This window comes from Heptranchias perlo, chromosome 19 (genome assembly GCF_035084215.1).
Source record: "Heptranchias perlo isolate sHepPer1 chromosome 19, sHepPer1.hap1, whole genome shotgun sequence".
In the NCBI taxonomy this organism is placed as follows: domain Eukaryota; kingdom Metazoa; phylum Chordata; class Chondrichthyes; order Hexanchiformes; family Hexanchidae; genus Heptranchias; species Heptranchias perlo.
In genome coordinates this window covers 9,369,496-9,396,810 of record NC_090343.1, presented here as the reverse complement: position 1 = coordinate 9,396,810, position 27,315 = coordinate 9,369,496, and the positions used below count along the sequence as shown (strand labels likewise).

The 27,315-nt window shown below is 47.4% G+C and overlaps 1 long non-coding RNA gene across 2 annotated transcripts in view; it reads right to left on the bottom strand.

Annotated features, from left to right (window-relative positions):
* Positions 1-27,114, bottom strand: part of LOC137335141 (uncharacterized) — a 69,798-nt gene extending 42,684 nt beyond the window's left edge. For both annotated transcript variants that reach the window (XR_010966344.1, XR_010966345.1), the window contains exons 1-2: positions 26,933-27,114; positions 3,525-3,583 (exon numbers count right to left, since the gene is read on the bottom strand). This is a non-coding gene — a long non-coding RNA (uncharacterized lncRNA). The remainder of the gene's footprint in view (positions 1-3,524; positions 3,584-26,932) is intronic.
* Positions 27,115-27,315: the final 201 nt, after the last annotated feature.

The window sequence follows — 27,315 nt, the reverse complement described above, 5'->3', positions numbered from 1 at the left end:
AAGTCACTAGGACAGCTGATAGAGGAGCTGTGCAGAGAGGCTGCTTGATCTGGCTCCTGTATTTATCCATGAACATTGTATGTCATAACAGAGCATGTCATAGGCAGGGTGTTTATTTGTTAGAGAGGGAGAAAGTCAACAACAGAGTGTAAATGGTCTCCGTGCCCCTTGGTGATGCAAAAAAAAAAATCAGCTTGGGTTCAGCATTCCTGATCTCTATCCAGTGACCCCTGCTGGAAAGTGCACTTGTGCGGACTTGTTGGACGAGGATTAGGATTAGTCGATGCCCTTCATGAATGAATAACTTGCCAACCCCAGTGGAACTGTTCCCTGGCACGAATCAGCACCTTCAGAAAGGAAAACTAGAGAAGAAGCCCAGGGCTTGGAATTGCCCTGTGGGATATTAGCGTTCGAACAATGAGTGCATTTATCTCAAATATGCTAATGCTGCCATTACAGTAGCAGAAAAGGAGTTTCATATGAATGTGTTAAGTGTTCGTACACTGACATTCACCAAAGCATAATTGAAGGCCTCGGTAATTAGGAAAGTCGCAGCGTATCCCATGATCATTGCCACATTTTCCACCATCCCTTCCCCTCAAATTGCCCGGGTTGAGTTTTCACTGCGATCATGTAAGATCGCGGAGCACCTTTAACTGAGTTCCACTGTCTTTAACACGAGCGTTGTTCTCTGACCAAAGTCCGATGAGCGAGTAGCCAGTTGTGGAAGCAATTTAGTTAACAGCGTTAACTCGAAGCAACTGGCCCCCAAAGTGTCCCACAGACGTTCCCTACGGTGGCATGTGGGGGGGCTTCTTTTCCCTCTCTCAAAAAAGTGTGCCCCATAATAGAGCGAGTCACTTTGATACCAATTACCCACGGGCCACCTAAGCAAACAGTGGCCGATTGGGAAGGGATACAGCATAACGGAGGAGCCCTACCCATAGAGTCAGTAAGTCTAGACTCCAGATGTGAACTGGTAGCCTCCCTGGTACTCAGTAAATATCGCAAGCAGATGTAATAGATTCAGCATGAAATTAAAGGAGAGGCAGCACGGAGGCCCGCGGTAATGATCTCCATTATCAGAGACTCTCCTTCTGGATACAGAGGATTAAAAACTGCAGCATCCGCTATTGGTTGATCAATGTCGCCAGGCAGAAACGACAACGTGGACACACCAGGAAGTGGTTGTGGCGCACGAGAAGTTTACAACTTGCTGTTGGATACACCCAGATCAGTCCATGCATTGAATTCTTACATAAAGAAGACTTACATTTAGATCACATCACTGAAACGTCTCATAATGCTCCTCCACCAGGCTGATTCCTGGGATGGCAGGACTGACGTATGAGGAGAGATTGGGTCGACTAGGCCTATAGTCGCTAGAGGTTAGAAGAATGAGAGGTGATCTCATCGAAACATATAAAATTCTAACAGGACTAGACAGACTAGATGCAGGGAGGATGTTCCCGATGGCTGGGGAGTCCAGAACCAGGGGTCACAGTCTCAGGATACGGGGTATGCCATTTAGAACCGAGATGAGGAGAAATTTCTTCACTCAGAGGGTGGTGAACCTGTGGAAATCTCTACCACAGAAGGCAGTGGAGGCCAAGTCATTAGATGTATTCAAGAAGGAAATAGATATATTTCTTAATGCTAAAGGGATCAAGGGATATGGGCAAAAAGCGGGAACAGGGTACTGAATTAGAGGATCAGCCATGATCATTTTGAATGGCGGAGCAGGCCCGAAGGGCTGAATGACCTACTCTTGCTCCTATTTTCTATGTTTCTATGTTATCTCTGGAAGCCCCTTCCTGAAATCTCCATTTTTCTGTCTCTGCATTCCCTTCCCTCCCATTGCCCCACCATTGAGCTGCCTACTGCCTTGTGCTCTGGAATTCCCTCCCTAAACCCTGCTGGCTCTCCGTCTCCCTCTCCTCCTTTAAACCTTTCTTAACACCCATTTCTTTGGCCAAGCTTTTGGTCATCCTTCTTTGTTTCAGTGTCCATTTTTTCCCCTCAAACCTCTGTGAAGCGCCTTGCGACGTTTTTACACATTAATGACGCTATATAACAATGTTAACAACAATTTGCATTTATATAGCACTTTTAATGTAGTAAAACATCCCAAGGTGCTCCACAGGAGCATAATCAGACAAAATTTGACACTAAGCCAAGGAGACATTAGGACAGGCGTCCAAAACTTTGGCAGCTTGGTACCAAAAGAGGTGGGTTTTAAGGAATGTCTTCAAGGAGGAGAAAGAGATGGAAAGGTAGAGAGATTTAGGGAGTGAAGTGCAGAACTTGGGGCTTAGATGGCTAAAGGCACAGCCACCGATGGGGTGAAGGAGGTGGGGGAGTGCGTAGGAGGCCAGAGTTGGAGGAAAGCAGAGTTCTCAAACGGTTTGAAGGGCTGGACAAGATAACAGACATAGGGAGGGGTGAGGCTATGGAGGGATTTGTACACAAGGAGGATCATTTTGAAATCGAGGCATTCGGGGACCGGGAGCCAAAGTAGGTCAGCGAGCACAGAGGGTGATGGGTGAAAGGGATTTGGTGAAAGTTAGGATACGGACAGCAAAGATTTGGATGAACTTAAGTTTATGGAAGGTGGAAGAGGGGAGGCCGGCCAGAACAGCGATGGAATAGTCGAGTCCTTGGGACGTCGTGAACTCGTGAAAGGCGCTATATGGATGCAAGTTCTTTCTTTTTCTCATTGTTTCTGCTCCTGATCTCTATCCAGTAACCTCTGCTGGTAGAATGTGTGTGAGGACGTCAAGTGCGGACAGGATCGAGCTTGGCCAGCAATGACCTCCGGGCATCGAATAGCCAACTGACACTTGCTGACGTGTCAGCTGTGGCTCAGTGGGTAGCACTCTTGCCCCTGAGTCAGAAGGTTGTGGGTTCAAAGTCCCACTCCTGAGACTTGAGCACAAAATCTAGGCTGACACTCCCAGTGCAGTGCTGAGGGAGTGCAGCACTGTCGGAGGTGCCGTCTTTTGGATGAGACGTTAAACCAAGGCCCCGTCTGCCCTCACAGGTGGACGTAAAAGATCCCATGGCACTATTTTGAAGATGAGTAGGGGAAATCTCACCGGTGTCCTGGCCAATATTTATCCCTCAATCAGCATCACTAAAAAACAAATTATCTGGTCATTATCACATTGCTGTTTGTGGGACCTTGCAAATTGGCTAACCGAGTTTCCTACATTACAACAGTGATTACTCTCCAAAAGTACTTCATTGGCTGTAAAGCGCTTTGGGACATCCTACGGTCATGAATGCAAAGTCTTTCTTTCTTTCTTTCTTTCTACTCCAGAAGAGTAATGGCCTCTTGGATTAGGTACCGGAGGGCAATCAGCCTCCATGGACTCATGGTCCAGCAAGGAGTCAATGCCTTCAGGAGAAAAGGGGGGAAAGAAAATTGTTGAGAAAAAAATATAATGACCGTAGGACTTATGGGATGGTATTCGGCTTAAACACAGACACTCACTGTGAGGTAAATTCTCTCAGGACTCACTCACCTCCTACCGTGATTCACTTCATTATTTTGTTAGCAGCCGCTTTCTTTTCACAGCACACACTGTGGGACAGGAAGAGAAGAGCAAACGAACAGTCAGACAACAGACCACAAACATTACAGACCCACCTTTCCCGTCACTCTGTTAGATTGGGTTGATCCATTCGCCCCTGCAGAGGAGTCATCTGGAATAATAAAGAAGGGGCAAAACCTCATCGTCATTATCCAGTGACCTCTGCTTGAAAGTGCGTGGGTATTCCAGAGGGCTGACGACACCAGCGGAACTGTTCCTCCACAGGAGTCATCACTTTCGAGAGAGAGGAGGAGAATTTATTTTTAAATGGCTGGAAGATTTAGTAAAGAAAGAAAGAACTTGCATTTATATAGCGCCTTTCACAATCCCAGAACGTCCCAAAGCGCTTTACAGCCAGTGAAGTACTTTTGAAGGTCCGTCACTGTGGTAATGTAAGAAACGCGGCAGCCAATTTGTGCACAGCAAGGTCCCACAAACAGCAATGTGATAATGACCAGATCATCTGTTTTTTAGTGATGTTGGTTGAGGGATAAATATTGGCCAGGACACTGGGGAGAATTCCCCCCTGTGCCATGGGATCATTAACACCCACCTGAGAAGCCAGTCGGGACCTCGGTTTAATGTCTCATCCAAAAGATGGCACCTCCAACAGTGCAGGACTCCCTCAGTACTGCACTGCGGTGTCAGCCTAGATTACACCTCCTGTTTCGAATAAGAATTAAACCTATTTCCTGCAAACGAATTCTAATAATGTGACTTAGTGCAAAAATCTTAAAGGCAGAACAGGTCATCTTCTGCCTCACCGTCAATTCTGAATAGTTTCTGTGTTCCACAAAAAGTTTCTTTTTTAAATAATTCTCCTACACTCCCCTGATGATACTCAAAATGCCAACCTTGGAAGGGGTGAAAGAGCTGGTACTGCACTGGCTGCTGTAGCTCGGCTGGTAGCACTCTTGCCTCTGAGTCAGAAGGTTATGAGTTCAAGTTCCACTTCGGAGACTTGAGCATAATATCTAGGCTAACACTTTAGTGCAGTACTGAGGGAGTGCTGCACTGTTGGAGGTGCCGTCTTTCAGATGAGACATGAGGCCCCGTCTGCCCTCTCAGGTGGACATAAAAGATCCCATAGCACAATTTTGAAGAAGAGCAGAATAGTTATCCCTGGAGTCCTGGCCAATATTTATCCCTGAACCAACATCACTAAAACAGATCATCTGGTCATTATCACATTGTTGTTTGTGGGATCTTGCTGTGCACTGCCTGGCTGCCACGTTTCCTACATTACAGCAGTAACTGCACTCAAAAGTACTTTATTGGATGTAAAGCGCTTTGGGACGACCTGAGGTCGTGAAAGGCGCTATATAAATGCAAATATTTCTTTCTGAATAGGACTTTTGTCTCAGTTTTTACAAGGAGGAGACAGGTAACTTATTTGGTCTGGAAAGCAAACTAAAGGGTGTTGCAGAGATAGGTTGTGACTCTATTCACATTACTACCTGCATGGTTGCCAAACAGATGTGCAAACTTAAGGTAAATAAATCTCAGGGGTCAGATAATATGCATCCGAGGATCCTTAAGGAACTAAGGGAAGAAATTGCAGGAACTCTGGCACAAATCTTCCAGAAATCACTGACTGCTGGAGATGTGCCTGGGAACTGGAGAAAGGCAGATGTTATTCCTGATTTTTTTTCAACGGTAGGAAAAATGACCCAGGAAACTACAGACCAGAGAGTTTGACGTCCATTTTGGGTAAAGTGATGGAAACCCTTACCAAAGATAAGATCGTGGAGCACCTGGATAGAAATAAAATCATAAAAGATAGTCATTATGGGTCATGAAAAGGAAGTCTTGCCTATATAATTTACTGCTTTTCTTTGAGGGTGTAACAAAGGAGCTTGATAGGGGTAAGGCAGTGGATGTGGTGTACTTGGATTTCAGTAAGGCCTTTGTTAGAGTCCCTCTGGAAAAGCTGGGGACTGAAAATAAAGTGAGAATCAGTGGAAATATAATGGACACGAAAATGGTTGACTGAAGGAACCCAGAGGTTAGAGGTACAGGGATTGTCATCAGCCTGGGAGAATGTTACCAGTGGGGTCCCACAGGGGTCTGTTTTGGGAACTCTTTTGTTTAATATCTTCGTAAGTGACCTGGAGCTGGGAGTCACAAACGCAATGGTTAAATTTGCAGATGGTACAAAGCTAATGAAGGTGGTAGACTCCAAAGCTGAACAGGACAAGCTACAGGAGGATTTACATATACTTGGGAATTGGGCAGACAGGTGGCAGATGAAAGTCAATGTCGAGCAAGACCAAATGCTTTACGTGGGGACAAAATCCAGGAAGGAACTATAAGTTAAGTGGAAAGAAAATAATATGTATGGAAAATGAAAGGAATCTGGGGGTCCTGATTGACAATAAATTGAAGCTATCATAACAATGTTCAGTGGCAGTGAGTAAAGCAAATCAGATGTTGGGATGTATTAAAAGGTCAAAACTGAGCTGAAATAGTGAGGTAATCCCGTCACCATATAAATCATTGGTGCGACCACACTTAGAATACTGTGTGCAGTTCTGGTCGCCACATTGCGAAAAGGATATTGCAGCTATTGAAAGGATACAGAAGAGAGCAACCAGATTGATTGAGGGGATGGAAGGATTGGATTAAGAGGAGCAATGACGTAAATTGGGGATTTTCTCACCGGAAAAGAGACGATTGAGAGGTGAAACGATTGCTGTTTTTAGGAATCTAAAGGAACCCGATAATGTAGACCATGGCAAGCTGTTTCACCTTGTCCAGAATAGTAGAACCAGAGGACACGGCCCGCGCTTGAAGGGGGGGTAAATTCAAAAACCAATCTGCGGAAACATTGGCCCCAATTTTAAGTCGGGGCAGGACCAGTCCGTGCGGGGACCCTGGGCAAGCAACAAGCTCGCATGTTGAGGCCCGGAGAGCTTTTAACTCCAGGCCTTATTTTAACGTCCACGCCCGAACCTGGCAGAAGTCACTGCCTAGCCGAAGGGCGGGAGCAGGAACTCGGGCGGCACGAAGGAGCTGCAGGAACGTCCCCTGGCAGTTAGGTTAAGTGGATCGGGACGTGATCGTGATCGGGCTGGGGGTGAGGGGGCAGGAGCAAAGGAGGCCCAAGGTTTCCTTGTGGGGCCACAGAGGAACGTGCTTGCTCCCTCCTGGCCCACAAGGAAACCTAAAAAAAAATGAAACTTACCCTACTGATTTGGCCTGGCGGGGAAGCCATAGAATCATAGAATCATAGAATCATAGAATCATAGAAGTTACAACATGGAAACAGGCCCTTCGGCCCAACATGTCCATGTCGCCCAGTTTATACCACTAAGCTAGTCCCAATTGCCCATATCCCTCGATACCCATCTTCCCCATGTAACTGTCCAAATGCTTTTTAAAAGACAAAATTGTACCCGCCTCTACTACTGCCTCTGGCAGCTCGTTCCAGACACTCACCACCCTTTGAGTGAAAAAATTGCCCCTCTGGATCCTGCTGATGATGTCACCTGAGCCTGATTTGCATATTTAAACAGGACCCAGGTATCTGGTCAGATCAGAGCGTGAAATGAAGTGGGTAAGTCTCCTGCTCCACTTTAACTGCCCCCCCCACCCCACCAACGCCTGGTTTCTGTCAGGCCAGCCTAAATATGTCGTAACTAAGTCCAGCCACAATCCCGAGCAGAAACCCTGGCCAATTTCCTCGCTGGTGGCCAGAAATGCTGGGGCCAATTGAAGCAGCCCTCTCTCAAGCGGAGACCAGCTAGCCCAGCACAGACCAGGCTTTGACTCCGAGTCCTTCTTCATCTTTGAGCGTCACATGATGCTTTTACCCATGTAGATTTACTAGAATGATACCTGGACTCCAAGGGTTAAATTACGAGGAGAGATTACACAAACTAGGGTTATATTCCCTGGAATTTAGAAAATTAAGGGGTGATTTGATCAAAGTTTTCAAGATATTAAGGGCAACTGATAGGATAGATAGAGAGAAACTATTTCCGCTGGTTGGGGAGTCACGGACTAGGGGACATAGCCTAAAAATTAGAGCCAGGACTTTCAGGAGTGAAGTTAGGAAACAGTTCTACACGCAAAGGGTGGTAGAAGTTTGGAACTCTTCCGTAAACGGCAGTTGATGCTAGTTCAATTGTTAATTTTAAATCTGAGATTGATAGATTTTTGTTAACCAAAGGTATTAAGGGATATGGGGTTAAGGCGGGCATATGGAGTTAGGTCACAGATCAGCCATGATCTCATTGAATGGCGGAACAGACTCGAGGGGCTAAATGGGCTACTCCTGTTCCTATGTTCCGATGAGCCGCAGAGAGCCTCCAAGATACAGTCAGCAGTGGGCCTGCGCCACCTGACAAAGTGAGACAACCCCCCGATATTAATGAACAAGATAGGATGCAATAACATGACTGGTGACTGATCACCGAACATGTCTGTTGTTGATTTTTTAAATTTATGTAAATTGAAACCCTCATCAGTGCCTTTGTCACCTCCATACTCGACTGTTCCAATGCTCTCCTGGACGGCCATCCTTCCTCCTCCCTCCATAAACATCAGCTCATCAAAAAATCTGCTGCCCGTATCCTTTCCCAAACCAAGTCTCGTTCGCCCATCACCTCTGTGCTCGCTGGCCTACGTTGGCTCCCGGTCCTCCAACGCCTCAAATTTAAGTTCTTACCCTCGCATTTAAATCCCATCATGGTCTCGCCTCCCCTCTCTCTGTAACTTTCTACAACTCTCTGAGAGCTCTGTGATCCTTCAACTCTGGCCTCTTGTGCGTCCCCGCACTCCTTTCACCCCACCATTGGTGGCCGTGTCTTCAGCCTTCTAGGCCCTACGCTTTGTAATTCCTTTCCTAAACCTCTCCAGCTCTCCACTTCCCTCTCCTCCTTTAAAACCCTCCTGAATACCCACCTCTTTGACCAAGCTTTTAGTCACCTGTCCTAATATCTCCTTCTTTGGCTCGGCATCAATCTTTGTCCGATTACACCTCTGTGAAGCGCCTTGGGATTGCTTTCCTACATTAACGGCGCTACAGAACTGCCAGTCGCTGTTGTTGAAATTAGCATGAGAAACCACTAAAACCGCATCGCAAAATCGGATACATCTGCTGCAATGCAAATTTACTCTGAGAGGCCCAACATTGTAGAACTATATTGGAATTTTCAGAGCAAGCTGTACTCAGCTGTTCTACACATTGTATTTGCCTGATACACTCCCATTTTGGCATCAATCCCCCCCCATCCTTTACTATGCCAGTTGCAAGCCTGTCCAGAGCTCCCCCACAATGGTCTCCTGGGGTAAGATATGGCCTGCTGTACCAGCAGGGCCGTACAGATCAGAAGGTTGCAAGTATGATCTGTGGACTGTGCAAGAATTACCTGACCTCACCCGGTGCAGCAGTCAGGCTGCTAAAATTGGGCTCATCTGCACCTCCCCTCTCCCCACCCCGGGCTAGGGAGGATGAAGATCAGCCACGATTTCTGCTCCTCATCGCTATCCAATGGGCCCAATTGTGATGCATACTACAGTCAAACAGCACACCGTAAACACCCGCCCCCCCCCCACCCCCAGCATGACGAATTGCCACATTGGCAAAGTACCAGAGCCTTTGAACTGTACCCCAGTCAGGAGCCAGTGAGAAGGGGGGGGAAAAGTGTACAAAAAAAAACCTGACAAAAACTTTCTGCTGTTGGTTCGGAGTCTGCGTAGTGCAGAAAAGGCACTGTAGGCCAAAGCCTTGATTTACTACCAGCAGCCTCTTTAAGTGGGCTTGAACAGTTCAATAAAGTTGTTGTTGTTCTAAACGCTCTCCCCAGGGTATCTCTTAGCTCTGTTTACACAGCTTCTCTCTGGATGGCTCTGGATCACAGAGAGGCTTTACACCTGGAGATGTTTGAATAGGGAAACAGGGCGGCCACTGCAGCATATTTCTTGTCTTGATGAGTGGCTCCAGAAAGTCTGGCCAGCTGCTGGCCAGGATGTTAAGGCCATGTTTGCAGGGCCTGCCATGTGGTGGCTGCATATTCCGGTCATATGGAGCTTAACCCTTTGAGGGCTGTGCTATCCTCGCTTTGCTTACAGACACTGAAGAATCGGACCGCCTGAAGGAACATTCCTTCCTGTCTCCTTAAAAATGCAAGAAAAAAATTAAATGAACGCTGCACAATATTGCCATTTACAAGGCTCTGCAAAGGACCCAGAATAAATATCTGTGTTTAATTATTTATAATTGTTACCATGAAGCTTTTAGATCCCTCCCTCTTTATCCCCTCGTTGGGTCACCTCAGGTTGCCACCTAATTCATGCTGAGATTGGGGCCCTGAGATTCTGCACGGCTTCCCCATCTCCCTCCGTAACTCCAGTGGGAGTAACTCCGTAAACGTGAGCTCATCCAAAACTCTGCTGCCCGTATCCTAACTCGCATCAAGTCCCGTTCACCCATCACCCCCGTGTGCTCGCTGACCTACATTGGCTCCCGGTCCGGCAACACCTCGATATTAAAATTCTCATCTTTGTTTTCAAATCCCTCCATGGCCTCGCCCCTCCCTGCCTCTGTAACCTCCTCCAGCCCTACAACCCTCTGAGATCTCTGCACTCCTCCAATTCTGGCCTCTTGCGCATCCCTGATTTTCATTGCTCTACCATTGGCTGCCGTGCCCTCAGCTGCCTAGGCTCCAAGCTCTGGAAATCCCTCCCTAAACCTTTCCACCTCTCTACCTCTTCCTATTCATTTAAGATGCTCCTTAAAACCTACTTCTTTGACCAAGCTTTTGGTCACCTGTTCTAATATCACCCTGTGTGGCTTGGTGTCAAATTTTTGTTTGATAATCGCTCCTGTGAAGCGTCTTGGGACGTTTTACTGTGTTAAAGGCGCTATATAAATCCAAGTTGTTGTTGTGGAAGATTGGTAACATCCCCCAGGGAAACAATAGAGACCAAGCGTAACCGCGGTTATGCCAGGTCCCCACGGTTTCCCCAGGAGTTCCGCTGGGTCTCCCACCGGATTGGTTGGAACTCCTGTGGGGTTTCGGGGCCTGGATCGTGCAAGGTGGGGAACCATGGACGTGCGCGTTACCAAGATGTTACTGTTTTTACAAGGCTCCCCCAACAGCTGGTTAAGATAGAGAGTTGCTAAGCCGTATAGACCAGGGAGATACCAGGTATGATCCCCCAGTCAGTGTTAAGTTAGCTGATCTTAACCAGGGCCATGTTAGGGTCACTACACTTTGCCTCTTACTCTTGGGTCAGTGAGGGGAAAAATTCAGGCGGAGTTTCTGCTCCTGATTACCATCCAGCGACCCTACTGGATAGTCCCCATGCCCAAATGTCTGGTGGGAAAATAATTCCACCCTCCGGCCCCCTCCTTGGGACCAGCGCACGAAGAGGAGGGGAGAAAATTGGTGATAAATCGTTGTTAATTTTTATTTAAGTTTTTTACCTAACTAAATACTTTCCTGGCCGACCTCCCATCCTCTACCCAATGTGAACGTCATCTCATCCAAAACTCTGCTGCTTGTATCCTATCCTGTATCAAGTCTCACTTGTCCTCACTGACCTACATTGGCTCTCAGTCCCCCATTGCCGATATTTTTAAAATCTCACCCCTCCATTGCCTGACCCTGTCCTATCTTCCTCCAGCGATATAACTCCCTCCCCCTCCCCGAACGCTCCACTCCTCTGACACTTGTGCATCGCTCCCCTCACTCCGCCTCACCATGGGCGGCCACGACTTCAGCCGCCTGGACGCCACAATCTGGAATTCCATTCTGAAGCCCCTCCTTTAAGATCCTCCTTAAAACCCACTTCTTTCTTCAACCTTTTGGTCACCCCTCCTAATATCTCCTTCTTTGGCTTGGTATCCATTTTCTTTTTTCTTCTGCCCCAGTGAAGTATCTTGGGACATTTTTCTGTTTTTCTACATTAAAGGTGCTATATAAACGCAGGTTATTTTTGTTACCCCCGGACACTGATCAAGAGCAGGAACTCCAACTGGTATTGGTTCCTCTCCCTGTGGCACTGAAGTCAATTGCAACTCAACTGCCCACAACTGCCTCCGCAGTTGAGGTTAGCTAAGTCTGCACCCACCGGGAATCGAACCTGGCACCTTGCTGGTCCGTAGAAACACTCTGTGAGTCTGACAGGTGCACTATGACGCGGAGTGAAAAGGTGCAGATTGTCCCATAGGACTCACTATGGGGCGAGCCCCAACAACAACAACAGCAACAACAACTTGCATTTATATAGTGCCTTTAACGTAGTAAAACGTCCCAAGGCGCTTCACAGGAGCAATTATCAAACAAAATTTGACACCGAGCCACATAAGGAGATATCAGGACAGGTGACCAAAAGCTTGGTCAAAGAGGTAGGATTTAAGGAGCATCGTAAAGGAGGAGAGAGAGGTAGAGAGAGACGGAGAGGTTTAGGGAGGGAATTCCAGAGCTTGGGGCCTAGGCAGCTGAAGGCACGGCCGCCAATGATGGAGCGATGAAAATCGGGGGATGCGCAAGAGGCCAGAATTGGAGGAGCGCAGAGATCGCGGAGGGCTGTAGGGGATTACAGAGATAGGGAGGGGTGAGGCCACGGTGGGATTTGAAAACAAGGATGAGAATTTTAAAATCGAGGCGTTGCTGGACCGGGAGGGAATGTAGGTCAGCGAGTGAAGGGGTGATGGGAGAACGGGACTCGGTGGACGGGCAGCAGGGTTCTTTCCCCCGATTTCACTCAGTGGATTCATAGGGGGTGCCGAGTGGAAGGAAAGACACTTCCGCTGAAAGAGGAGGAACAAACTAGATGGCAGGTAAACCAGCAACTGGTCGTTCATGCAGCACCTGAGGCTCGTTCGGGGAGAGGCACAGTCGAGAGATGAGTTTCGCCTCTTCTTGGGGGTCGGTATGGTGGGGGGAGAGAGTGTGGAATCAGTCGAGAGAGGCACAAGGAAAACAGTGAAGAGAAAGGAAAAGTATTAACAGAACGACAAGGGGAATCCAACACTGGATGGCTTATATTGTGTAATTAAAACCATGTTTTGTGGAAAAATACAAAAATAAATTCAGTAAGTGAAAGGTTAAGGTGACCAGATGGTGACTGGGACTCCCATCTCCTCCACCCGCCCCTCTCTGTATCAAGTGATTAAAAAAATAATGTGAACCTTATAGTAATAAAAAGAAACAGAGTAAAGCAGAAATAGATGGTTTCCTGAGTATATTTGGAATTCATTGCTCTTGGGACCCTTTTTTTTAAAGGAAAATTTCAGGCTACATTACAGTGTCTATTTACAGAGAGTGGTTCTCCAGTATCTGGATCCTCTCAGCATGGGTCATCACTGAAAAGTTTGCCAAGAAACAAATCATCCTAATTTATTCATTAAAATATGAATTTTGGCCCAATTTTATTTGCTGCCTCTTATTTCAGGACCCTTAATGCCTCCATTTATATTATTTTTGCATTCCCTTGCCCTTCTACAGGATTATAGCATCTGCGTCCAAGAATTCTTTCCAAACAGGACACCACCTCCCTGCATTAGCAGCCTCATATTGGGGGTAATTTTAAATTTTGGCATATCCTAATTGCACCAATTCCCGTTCACCCATCACCCCTGTGCTCGCTAACCTACGTTGGCTCCTGGTGTGGGAACGCCTCGATTTTAAAACTCTCATCCTTGTTTTCAAATCCCTCCACACCTCACACCTCCCTATCTCTGTAACCTCCTCCAGCCCGACAACCCTCCGAGATCTCTGCGCTCCTCCAATTCTGGCCTCTTGCGCGTCCCTGATTTTCACCGCTCCACCATTGGCGGCCGTGCCTTCGGCTGCCTCGGCCCTAAGCCCTGGAAATCCCCTCCCTAAACCTCTCTACCTCTCTCTCCTCCTTTAAGATGCTCCTTAAAACCTACCTCTTTGACCAAGCTTTTGGTCACCTGTCCAAATACCTCCTTACGTGGCTCGGTATAACATTCCCGTGAAGCACCTTGGGACTTTTTACTATGTTAAAGGCGCTATATAAATGCAAGTTGTTGTAGTGTAAAACAGGCAATATTGGATCGTCCGTCCGTTGTAAACCTCATCCGACTTTCCTTTCCTTTAACTGTGATCCTGCCCGTTCCCCCGCGTGCAGTTAAAGAGCCCACTGACACTCACTGCCAAAGGTCACACACCAAGAATGGCCACTTTAGCAAGGGCACGTGATGCCTGAGGAACTGTACCCCAGCAAGGAAACAACACCAAGAGCAGAGGAGGAACAGAAGATTGACAGAAAAAGGAGGGGAGCGGGGGAGAGAACTGACGTAAAATAAATATAGGAGCTAAAAAGAACTTGAAATAAAGGGGGAAAGGAGAGTAAGTGTCACCGACAATTTAGTGACCTGAATTTTTTTTAAGCCAATCTCGGGATGTGGGCATCACTGGCAAGGCCGGCATTTATTGCCCCTCCCTAACTGCCCTGAGAAGGCAGTGACGGGCCAAATGAATGACTTGTTAGGCCACATCTGAGGGCAGTTAAGAATCAACCGCGTTGGGTGTGGGACTGTAGTCACATATAGGCCAGACTGGGTAAGGACGGTGGGTTTCCTCCCCTAAAGGACATTAGTGAACCAGTTGGGCTTTTACGACAATCCGACAGCTTTACGGTCACTTTTACTGATACTATTACGGGAGTATTACTGTGGCGGGAGTTGGTCTCCACTAGGAACTTCAAGGAGACTGTCTGACGACAAATGGGACTTGAATTCAGATACTCTGGTTTCCTTTTTTGGTGTATGCAACCTCAACTGAACAGTTCCAAAGTCCGAGTGAACTACCCAACGTTGTTAGTCTGGACCCGAGTCCAATTCGAGGCACTTTGATGTTGAAAGATGGCAAGTGCACGGCTCCCCCCCGCCGTCAGCAGAAACTCTCTAGCGTAAAATCGGGGACCTCTGTGGAGCGCGTGCTTGAGGGGGTCTCACAAGCTGCCGTCACATCTACACTTACCTGCGTGGGCCTTAATTAGAAGTGGCGGCAGAAACCAAAGTAAACAGGGGAAAGCAGCGGGCAGAGGTTACGGGTTTCCCTTTGAGTGTACCCTCACCTCGGACCCCCTACTTCAGTTACAAAAGTGCTCTGAAGCTCTGTCACTCAGAGACTGGAGTCTGTACTCGCAGGTTCCTGCAGCATGCAGTTTACAGGATCATTTTTGTTCTGGGTTTGAGCCTATTACTCGAAAGACTTCCAGTGACCTCTGCTTGAAAGTGCGTGGGTATTCCAGAGGGCTGACGACACCGGTGGAACTGTTCCTCCACAGGAGTCATCACCTTCAAGAGAGAGGGGGAGAATTTATTTTTAAATGGCAGGAAGATTTAGTAAAGAAAGAAAAAACTTGCATTTCTACAGCACCTTTCATGACCTCAGGACGTCCCAAAGCGCTTTACAGCCATGAAGTACTTTTAAAGTGTAGTCACTGTTGTAATGTAGGAAACAAAGCAGCTAATTTGTGCACAGCAAGGTCCCACAAACAGCAGTGTGATAATGACCAGATCATCTGTTTTTTAGTGAAATAAAAACAGAAAATGCTGGAAAAGTTCAACAAGTCAGGTTGTTGGTTGAAGGATAAATATTGGCCAGGACACCGGGGAGAACTCCCCTGCTCTTCTTCAAAACTTCTACTAGAAGTTGGTAAATTGACTCAGTCAGCGATAGTAAGCCTGCTGTTTATGTTGACAATATGTGAAATTCAAGACCCATTATTACCTGATAATTATTTTCACACATACTGTTATCAGCTGAAGAGAGACTGGCTAATTTCATCAATAAAAGATATCAAACATGAGGTGACAACTCTGTACAGGATCTCTAATGTGGTCTTCTCATTTCTGTCTTCACTTTCCATTCTCTTCCCTTGTGTCAGCCGTGGCTCAGTGGGCTGCACTTCTTGCCTCTGAGTCAGGAGGTCATGGGTTCATGTCCCACTCCTGAGACTTGAGCACATAATCTAGGCTGACACTCCAATGCTGTACTGAGGGAATGCTGCACTGTCAGAGGTGTTGCCTTTCAGATAAGACATGAAACTGAGGCCCTGTCTGTCCTCTCATGTGGACGTATAAGATCAATTTGTGCACAGCAAGATCCCAAAAACAGCAATGTGATAATGATCAGATCGTCTGTTTTAGTGATGTTGGTTGACGGATCAATATTGATCCAGGACTCCAGGAGAACGTCCTGCTTTTCTTTGAATGGTGCCATGGAATCTTTTACATCCACCTGAGAGGACATACAGAGCCTTTGTTTAATCACTCATTCCTCAGACGGCACCTCCGACAGTACAGCACTCCCTCGGTACTGCACTGGACTGTCAGCCGAGATTATGTTGCTAAAATCCTGGTTTGGGGCTTGAACCTATTACCTTCTGACTCAGGAGTGAAAGTGCTACCCCTGAGCCAAGGCTGACACCACCACCTAATTTAGCACAGATCGGGGATCACACCAAGGCCTTGCCCTGTTTGCATGGCTCAAAGACAAAGGGGGGTAATTTTGCGATAGTGTAAAACGGGCGAAATCAATGCAGTTTGTTACACATCTCCCCCGATTTTCATTTCCATTGAAGACATGAGTTGAGAGACGTACAACGGGCGGCTAATCCCACATCGCCCAAAGTCAAAATCGCTCCCAAAGTCTTGACCTCTAAGCACCGTGCAGACATTCCAAGAAGCGGCAGGCACATATTGCACCAGGCGCAGCAGCTCAGTTGAAGCTGCGTTGCCCCCATCTTATCAGTTTTAGTGCTAATTCTGTGCCTAGGATGCAGTTGGCAGCCGAGAAATAAATCAATCCCCTCTTTATGGGCTGCGGACCATCGTGGCATTTCCTGAACCGAAGGGAGACATCATTTACAACAATAAAAATGCACAACATGTTCAGGAAATATTTTTATAAATATAAAGGCTTCTTCAGGGCCTCCCTCCACTTCAGGAAATGCCAGCAGATGGTGTTGAGCTCGCAGAGAGCAAGTTTATTTATTTTTTTGTGCAACTGAGAGGATCCTAGTGTTTGCAGTTAAACTCTCCGTTCCTAAGGTAGCTGTGGACTGACTCCAACCCAGTCCTGTTATAATCAGGCTAAGTGATTTGGAGCTCTGCAACAGCCCATGAAAAATCCCCAAATCCCCTATGTAGCCGAATTTGCTTCCCGTGAACTGCAGTCTTGTTGGAAGTGAAACTGCCGTATTTCTGAGCGATAGCAAATCACTTGCTGCAGTTTATAATGTTTGTACAGTAGTTGGGCTATGCCAAATTTTGCCCAGTGATCAGCAGGGATTTTGCTCCTCTGCTCACTGACCTACATTGGCTCCCGGTCCACCAACGCCTCAATTTAAAAATTCTTATCCTCATGTTCAAATCCCTCCATGGCCTCGCCTCTACCTATCTCTGTAACTTATTTTAGCTCTACAACCTTGCGCATCACCCACTTCCTTCACCCCACTGGGTTTTAAGGATGGGTCTTAAAGGAGGAGAGAGAGGTGGAGGGGTTCAATCCCCAGCTGTCCTGAACAATACAGACCAGAAGGTCCCAGGTTTGATCCCTGGTCCGTGCCGAGTTAGCTGATCTCATTGTCGGGGCATTGGCGGCCGTGCCTACAGCTGTCTAGGCCCTAAGCTCTGGAATTCCCTCCCTAAACCTTTCTGCCTCTCAATCTCTCTCTCCACCTTTAAGAACCTTCCTTAAAACCTACCTCTTTGACCAGGTTTTTGGTCACCTGTCCTAATGTCTCCCACTTTGGCTCAGTATCAGTCTTTGTCTGATTACACTCCGGTGCTTCGCAGAAGCATAACCAGACAAAAATCGACACCGAGCCAAAGAAGGAGATACTAGGAGAGATGACTAAAAGTTCAGTCAACTAGTTGGGTTTTAAGGATGAGTCTTCAAGGAGGAGAGAGAGGTGGAGGGGTTCAATCCCTAGCTGCCCTGAGCAATACAGACCAGAAGGTCCCAGGTTCGATCCCTGGTCCGTGCCGAGTTAGCTGATTACAGTCGGGGCAGTGGTTGAGACGCTACAATTGGCCTCAACGGCCTGGATTGGGGAGAGGAAAGATCATCATGAGATTGCACTCACCTTCACTATCCCGTGAAGTTTTGCTGGTAAAGGGCATGAGTTTTGGACGTTGGCAGAGGACAGGATCAGGCGTGGCTGTGATGCCCTCAGTAGCTCATCAGCAATCGCCATCGAGGCTCAGAGAAGAATGGTAATGTGGGAGGAAGTAGCAAAGCGTGATGGAACCATACCTCAGGAGAGGAAAAAAGACTAAACAAAAGACTTGCATTTATATAGCGCCTTTCACGACCTCAGGACGCCCCAAAGCGCTTCACAGCCAATGAGGTACTTTTGAAGTGTAGTCACTGTTGTAATGTAGGAAATGCGGCAGCCAATTTGCGCACAGCAAGATCCCACAAACAGCAATGTGATAATGACCAGATAATCTGTTTTGAGGTGAGGGATAAATATTGTCCCAGGACACCGGGGAGAACTCCCCTGCTATTCTTTGAAATAGTGCCATGGGATCTTTTACGTCCACCCGAGAGGGCAGACAGAGCTTCGGTTTAACGTCTCATCTGAAAGACGGCACCTCCGACAGTGCCGCACTCCCTCAGTACTGCACTGAAGTGGGGAGGGGAGAGACCACTGGAAAAAGAATAACCGAATGTTGCGCTGGCAAGTAGTGTATTTATTGTACTTAATCTGGGCCAGTGGATGCGATGTACCTTAAAGTCTGCATAATAATAAAATGAAGTTGAAAATGAAGATCTGTAAAATTGATTTAAGGTGTATACTGTTCATTTTGGTCTTGAAATGGTCAGGGACTAATCTTGACTCCCTGCTTTTTATCACAACTGATACTGGGAACAAATGGGTTACTCACAAAGTACAAGCAAAGGCGTGGGAAACATTCTGAGCTGCACCACAGGCACATTCAATCGTGTTTGCAGGTCCGAGCACATCCCAACAAGAAGTATTAAGATGTTGCTATGTGTGGGTACACTGATAATCCACAGTACACAGTAATTAGCTTAATTATTGGAATTCAACCGTGCAAGTGGATAATTAAATACTACATTGATGATTGTGTAAGATATGGGACTGCAATCGGGGGGCGGGGTGGGGGTGTCAGTGGGGAAAAGGCTGGCGCCAGAGTTGTCAACTGTCTTTAGGTTTCCACGGACTGCAAATAACTTGATTTGGTTGAACAAAGTGAAGCTCTGTGTTTGTGTGTTACGGGAGACGATCCTAACCGAGCGTGTCAGCCTGCTTCAATTAGTAGCCACTCGTCTCTGGGTCAAAAGATTTGCGGTTCAAGCGCACAATCAAGGGTGTCACGCCAAATGAGGGAACGCTGCGTTTGCTGCGACGGCTGGGGCTCAGTGCTAGCACTCTCGCCTCTAAGTCCAGGGACTTTGGCACAGACTCTAGGCTGACACTCCCGTACGGCACTGAGGGAGCGCTGCACTGTCGGAGGTGCCGTCTTTCGGGTGAGACGTCATGCCGAGGCCCCGTCTGCCCTCTCAGGTGGATGTAAAAGATCCCCTGGCACTATTTTGAACAACAACAAGCTACATACAACGTAGTAAAACATCCCCAAGGCGCTTCACAGGAGCGATTATCAAACAAAATTTAAGGAATCTTACAACACCAGGTTATAGTCCCAACTGTTTTATTTGAAAATCACAAGCTTTCCCAAGAAAGCTTGTGATTTTCAAATAAAACAGTTGGGACTATAACCTGGTGTTGTAAGATTCCTTGCATTTGTCAACCCCAGTCCATCACCGGCATCTCCACATCAAACAAAATTTGACACCAAGCCACATAAGGGACAGGGCTTGGTCAAAGAGGTAGGTTTTAAGGAGCATCTTAAAGGAGGAGAGAGAGGGAGAGGTTTAGGGAGGGAATTCCAGAGCTTAGGGCCTAGGCAGCTGAAGGCACTGTTTTTTATTTGCTCTTCGGATGAGGGCAACACCATGCAGACAGTATTTATTGCCCATCTCTGCTAACCCTAAGAGTCAGCCACATAGTGTGGGGCTGGAATCACATGTAGGGCAGACTGGGTAGGGGTGTCAGGTTTCCCTCCCGTGAAGAGCGTTCGTCAACCAGTTGGGTTTTTAAACAACAATCCTGCAGCTTTTATGTAGAAAAATGTTCCAAGGTGCTTCACAGAGAACATTACGGGGAAGTGAGCACTGAGCCAAAGAAGGAGGGATTATGAAGGATGACCAAAAACTTGGCTGAGAAGATCGGTTTTAAAGAAGGTCTTAAAGGAGGAGGGGGAGGTGGAGGGGTTATGGGGACATAGGATCAGGGGTAGGCCACCCAGCCCCTCGAGCTTGTTCCGCCATTCAATTAGATCATGGTTGATCTGTACCTTAACTCCATTTACCTGCCTTGGTTCCATGTCCCTTAATACCCTCGCCTAACAAAAATCTATCAATCTCAGTTTTGAAATTTTCAATTGACCCCCAGCCTCAACAGCTTTTGTGGGGAGAGAGAGTTCCAGATTTCCACTACCCTTTGTGTGAAGAAGTGCTTCCTGACATCACCCCTGAACAGCCTAGCTCTAATTTTAAGATTATGCCCCCTTGTTCTGGACTCTCCCCACCAGAGGAAATAGTTTCTCTCCATCTACCCTATCAAACCCTTTAATCATCTTGAACACTTCAATTGTATCACCCCTTAATCTCCCAAACTCAAGGGAATACAAACCTGGTCAATGTAACCTGTCCTCATAATTTAATCCTTTTAGCCCTGGTATCATTCTGGTGAATGTGCCCTGCACCCCCTTTCAAGGCCAGTATGTCCTTCCTGACGTGCAGTGCCCAGATCTGAATGCAGTACTCCAGATGGGGTCTAACCAGAGGTCTATACAGCAGTAATACAACTTCCACCCCTTGGTATTCCAGCCCCCTTGAGATAAAGGCCAACATTCCATTAGCCCTTTTTAAATTACTTTTTGTACCTATCCATTAGCTTTTAGTGACTTCTGTACTTGGACCCCTAAATCTCTCTGCTCACCCACAGTTCCCAGCTTCTCGCCATTCAGAAAATACTCTGATCTATCTTTCTTAGGTCCAAAGTTGATGACCTCACACTTTCCTCCATTGAACTCCATCTGCCACGGTTTTGCCACAGTTTTGCCCACTCACTTGGAAAGGGAGCCCAACCGTTTCCCTCCCTAGGCGGCTGAAGGCAAAGCAGCCATTGGTGGGGCAAAGGATTGGGGAACTGCACAAGAGTCAGAAGAATGGAGCATTTGGTGGGGGAAGGGGAATTGTAGAGCCAAAGAAGGTGACAGAGACAGGGAGGGGTAAGGCCACGGAGGGATAAAAATTTTAGATTTGAAGCACTGAAAGCCAATGTAGGGCAACAAGGACAGGTGCGATAGATGAGCAGGTCTTGATGAGGGATAGGATAGCGGCAGTAGAGTTTATGCTGAGCTGAAGTTTACGAAGAATGGAAGATGTGAGGCTGGCCAGGAGAGCATTGGAATAGTCGAGACTGCAGGTGACAAGGGCGTGGATGAGGGTTTCAGCAGCAGATGGACTGAGACGGTGTGGGGGGGGGGGAAGAGGGCGATGTTATGGAGGTGGAAGTAGGCGGTCTTTGTGATGGAGAGGATATGGAATTGGAAGCTCAGCTCAGGGTCAAATAGGATGCGGAATTGAGTCTGGGGGTAACAGTGCCACGGATTAGGGCTTCAGCAGCAGATGGACTGAGGCGGGGTGGAAGCAGGCAATGTTATGGAGGTAGACGTAGACATTCTTTCTCATGGAGAGGGAGTGCTACACACCGACAGAGAGAGAGAGAGACCTACACTCTAGAGTTGTCACCTCTGATTGTTCCTTATTCCGGGAGGTTTCATCACATGAGTACCTGCTTCCAACCAACCCACCCCCATCCTCCCACCCTTGGTTGCCCCACAGAACAATCCTCATGGCAACCAGTTAATAATAGCAGCTACACTACTCACAATCGACTGCGCTCCAGAAACCGCCCTATCCGTTGCGTGGTTTTACGCGCATGTGCCAGGGCCATGTTGTGTTGAAACCCTGCTGCGTGGTGTGAGTCCAGCGCGGTGTGAAAACGGGACAAGGAAACATATCCATGATTTTTCTTCCGGGTAGCTCGGGGGGAGTGTCCTGGAGATTGGTCTCTAATTCCGCAAGACTCCAGGACAATCCGGGAAGGGTTGGCCATCCTACCAAAAACCGACTGAGAGCTAAACACCGAATGAGGTGCCCTTACCCAGTAAACCATCAGAAGGATAAGGATAGACTAGGGATCCGTGCCTTTACCCAATGAACCCGCACAGGGAGACTCGCTAAAATAAAGGAAGACTTCTGTTGGGTTTGTGGGCCTTGCCTTGCGGAGTGCTTGGCGGGAGTTTGTTGATCCAGTGATGTTTTGCACCTGTGGGCTGACAGGGTTAATTAAATAATGTAACTTTTTTTGTAACATTAAGGCACTAAGCGTTCTGACCGTAACAATTTTTGATCCATTCAATACAAGGCACCTGGAGTAAGGGGGAATGTCCTCTGTTGACGACCAGGACTTCTCTCTTCTAATCTCCGCCATGTCTATGTAACCTAATTTCCTTCTGTGTCTATACGTGTGGCCATTTTGGCTGTCATGGCTGTCAATGTTTGGCTCTAGACCCAAGCCCATCACTTCTATCTCCTTTTCCTCGTCTCTTGCCCCCTGTTGGGCTCTTCTTTCCTGTCACCCAGTCATGCCAGCTTTTGTTTCTCCCTTCTTGGGACTTTGCCTCCCCTTAATCCCTACCCCAACCCTTCACTACTCCTCTGCCTTCCTACTCTCCCACTGTCATCCCAGGCTTGATCATCCCTGTGCTCGCTGACCTACATTGGCTCCCGGTCCAGCAACACCTCGATTTTGAAATTCTCATCCTTGATTTCAAATCGCTCCATGGCCTCGCCCCTCCCTATCTCGATAACCTCCTCCAGCCCTACAACCCTCCGTGATCTCTGCGCTCCTCCAATTCTGGCCTCTTGCACATCCCCGATTTTAATGGTTCCACCATTGGCGGCCGTGCCTTTAGCTGCCAAGGCCCTAAGCTCTGGAATTCCCTCCCTAAACCTCTCTGCCTCTCTACCTCTCTCTCCTCCTTTAAGTCATTCCTTAAAACCTACCTCATTGACCAAGCTTTTGGTCACCTGTCCTAATATCTCCTTATGCGGCTCGGTGTCAAATTTAGTTTGATAATCGCTCCTGTGAAGCGCCTTGGGACATTTTACCACGTTAAAGGCGCTATATAAATGCAAGTTATTGTTGTTGTTGATAGAAGTAAGGTGCCTGGATGAAACAGTCAAGTTTATCTCTTATTAGAGCTTCCAGATGCAATGTTGTACACAGGCAAAGCAAAACTTAGTTCATCCCATGGAGTACAGATTGCCAGCCAGAAGTAAAGCACAGGGGGGAATTCTCTAGTGTTTCACTAGTCTAAAAGTTAGAGCTGTGACTTATTTATGATTAATGCCACAATGATGTGAGCTATGTCTTTGAATGCTAATAAGCAGTTGCTCTCACATTATCTGGTTTCTGAGGACTGTTAATGACTTGCCCATGTATAACTTAATTAGTACCTTGATAAAAAGCCCCTGTATCCTGACTCATTTCCAGATCAATCAATCTGGCTTGGCCCCGTACATAGTTTCTCTCTGACTTTGGTTTTATATTTTAAGGGACGACAGCTTCCATTTTAACTCTAGCTATTTCAGAACTGTATGAAAAAATATAGAAATCTCAAGCTCATACCTTGATTCCACAGGGTATTAAGCAGAACTTGGCCTTGGTTAGTTATGTGTGGTGTGCTTTTCATCGCTCCACCATTGGTGGCCGTGCCTTCAGCTGCCTAGGCTCTAAGCTCTGGAATTCCCTCCCTAAACCTCTCCGCCTCTCTACCTCTCTCTCCTCCTTTAAGACGCTCCTTAAAACCTACCTCTGACCAAGCTTTTGGTCACCTGTCCTAATATCTCCCTGTGTGACTCAGTGTCAAATTTTGTTTGATAACGCCTCGGGACATTTTACTACGTTAAAGGCCCTGTATGGGGATGCACAACAGGCAAGAATTGGAGGAACGCAGAGATCGCGGAGGGTTGTGGGTCTGGAGCAGGTTACAGAGATAGGGAGGGGCGAGGGCCATGGAGGGAATTTGAAAACAAGGATGAGAATTTTAAAATAGAGGTGTTGCCAGACCGGGAACCAATGTAGGTCAGCGAACACAGGGGTGATGGGTGAACGGGACTTGGTGCGAGTTAGGATGCGGGCTGCAGAGTTTTGGATGAGCTCGAGTTTATGGAAGGTGGAAGATGGGAGGCCATCCAGGAGAGCATTGGAATTGTCAAACATTGGACATTGTGAAAGGTGCTATATAAATGCAAATTCTTTCTTCTTAACTAGATTGAATAACTAAAAAAAAAGTAAGGAGTCTTACAAGACCAGGTTATAGTCCAACAGCTATAACCTGGTGTTGTAAGACTCCTTACATTTGTCCATCCCAGTTCATCACCGGCATCTCCACATCATAAAAAAAAGTAGAGTTATTTTCTTTTCTTAACAAGATTTTACTCACAACCAGACCCTGTTTATTATGCACTGGGAATCCTGCCACCGAGTTGCGCGATGTTGGCTGCTTGTGCTTTTGGCCATTACAGAAGACGAAACCAGGCTTAGTCAGCTCCTGTGCTTAGTACTCGCTTGTCATTAACAGAGATACTGGCTGTTGGCTGCCATTTACTGAGAATTGGGACACAACGTGTTCCTGTTACTATTGATCCCTCTGCAACTCTGCGGTAAACATGCCCTGCGACACTGTTTTCAGGAAAGCATGCGTGACATGACATTTTATCCACGGTTTGCTTTACTGGTGGATTAGGGTTTAACCCCTGGCACCTTAATACTGCCCTCGAGTCAGCCTCGACCACAACAATTTACCTGGTATTTGCGAGGCAAACATTGGAGGTGGGACCATGGGGAACCTGCCTGTGTGCAGACTCTGTGTTTTACTTATTGTATCACCCCTCCCCCGCCCCCACTACTCCCGCCCCGCGATTGACACACCGACCGCCTCATCACAGACAACTTGTCTGAGCAAGAAAGGTGGTGTTGAAGAAAAGAAAGAGAGGAAGGAAAGAAAAAAAAAATAGCACCTCTCGACCTCAGGACATTCCAAAGCGTTTTACAGCCAATGAAGTACTTTTTGAAGTGTAGTCGGTGCTGTAATGTAGGAAACGCGGCAGCCAATTTGCGCACAGCAAGATCCCACAAACGGCAATGTGATTCTGACCAGATAATCTGTTTTAGTGATGTTGGTTGAGGGATAAATATTGGCCAGGACACTGGGGACAACTCCCCTGCTCTTCTTCAAAACAGTGCTGTGGGATCTTTTGCATGCACCTGAGAGAGCAGACGGGGCCTCGGTTTAACGTCTCATCCGAAGGACAGCACCTCCGCAGTGCAGCGCTCCCCTCAGTATTGCACTGAGAGTGTCAGGCTGGATTTTGTGTTCAAGTCTCTAGAGTGGAACTCGAACCCACAATCTTCTGACTCAGAGGTGAGAGTGCTACCACTGAGCCACAGCTGACACTTTAGGGTAATCTAATAATTACTAAAGTTTTATTTACTCTTCAAACTGGTTCTAACAATGCCAGGAAGGTCCTGGATTTGATCCCTGGTGTGTGCTGAGGTGATCGATTTGAGCTGAGAGCAGGAGACAGACAGCCAAATTGGCCTTATGTCTGGGTTAGAGAGAGGGGTTGGCCAGCCAGAATTCCTGCTCCTGGTCACTCACTAGCGGAGATTGGGCTGCCCCTTTGCGCAGAGGGTGCGGAGAGAGATGGGTTGGTATCTGTCCCGGTTCATTCCAAACAGTTCGGTAACACAGGACGCTGTGATCTACGGGCCGTTCCCCGGGACGCACACCGAGACAGACATCACCTGCGGCCGGAAGACCATCAACCCGGTGAAGGAGGCCCTTTGGTCCGCCTGAAACCTGCTGGTCTTCCAGCTGAAGGAGCTGCCCACGACCGAGTGTTGCCGACTGGCACACTCCAAGGTCCAGGAGTACGTGCTGTGGGACGCACTGAGGCGAGGTGCGACCTATGCAAAGGCTCTATGGGGAAAGGCCACCGTGTAAGGCCACCCCACTTTGTATTGTACACCGTGAGTCATAAGAAATACTGTGTTTGAATTGTAATAATGAGATTGCTTTGTGTATGAGCTGTAGTGTTCTTAGTTTGAAATGTACTAGTTTGGAATTGTGATATTTACTTTGAACTGTGTGTACCTTTAAATTCTATGAAATAAAGTATATTTTGAAATTTAAAAAATGGAACTTGGATGATAGGATCAGGGTTGGGGCAATGCTTCACACGGTCGAATAGCCAACTGACAACTCTAGACTGGATAGCGGCGGGGCTATCCCCTGCCCGCCACTGTGACCCCGCTGTAACCCCAACCCGCTTTCCTGGGTCAGGGTTCATTTGTCAATGCAGAAAAGTAACGGGAAAAAAAATTTGTCCAAAACGGCATTCCCCCTTTTTATTGAAAGCCCGGACCCTCGCTGGGGTACGATCCAATAGGAGCTGTCCCGAGTGTCTGAGCCTGGATATTGAGAACCAACAAATCCTGCCCGGCCTCCCACCTTGCCCCTTCCGTAAACTTGAGCTCATCCAAAACTCTGCTGCCCGTATCCTAACTCGCACCAAGTCCTGTTCACCCATCACCCCCTGTGCTCTTAGTCCAGCAACGCCTCAACTTTAAAATTCTCATCCCTGTGTTCAAATCCCTCCGTGGCCTCACCCCTCCCTATCCCTGTAACCTCCTCCAGCCCTACAACCCTCCGACATCTCTGCGCTCCTCCACATCTGGTCTCTTGCGCATCCCTGATTTTCATCGCCCCATCATTATCGACTGTGCCTGCCGCTGCCTAGGCCCTAAGCTCTGGAATTCACTCCCTAAACCTCTCCGCCTCGCTACCTCTTGTCCTTTCAGACGCTCCTTAAAACCTACCTCTTTGACTGAGCTTTAGGCCACCTGTCCTGATCTCTCCTTACGTGGCTCGGTGTCAATTTTTGTCTGATTTCGCTTCTGTGAAAGCGCCTTGGGACGTTTCACTACGTTTAGGGCGCTGTATAAATACAAGTTGTTGTTAACAGGGAGGGGGACATCACAACCAAGTTCGATCCTGAATTCACCCCCTGCTCCCACACTTGTATTTTACAGCTGGTATTGAGATAATATGATTTAAGGCACTAGAGTTATATATGGTGATTTTGTGAACAGCTCAATAGTTTAAATGGAAAAATACTGACCTCATTACGAACCTCTGCGCTGCTGAAAGACTGCTGTAGTCACCCAATGTTACTAATTAGATGGATGTTATATTGTTAAACGGAGCATTGGGATGACTTGGTGTGTGCCAGATGTTGACTCGGGCTTGTTCTTTTAATAAGAAGTTACAGGAATACACTCACACACACACACACACACACAGCTGGCGCTGGTCGGATATCTCACCCTGGGAAAATGAGCCGGGCTCTTGTGATAAATTCCAGCCTCGCGGACTCCTTCCTCCCTGCTGGCTCCATCCTTTCGCAGATCAGACCAGTTGGAGCCACAAGCAACTTCCTTTGATTTTTCTCTCGCATCCTGCCACACCTCGCTGATTGGGTTTTTAGGGCCTGCAGTTTAGGCC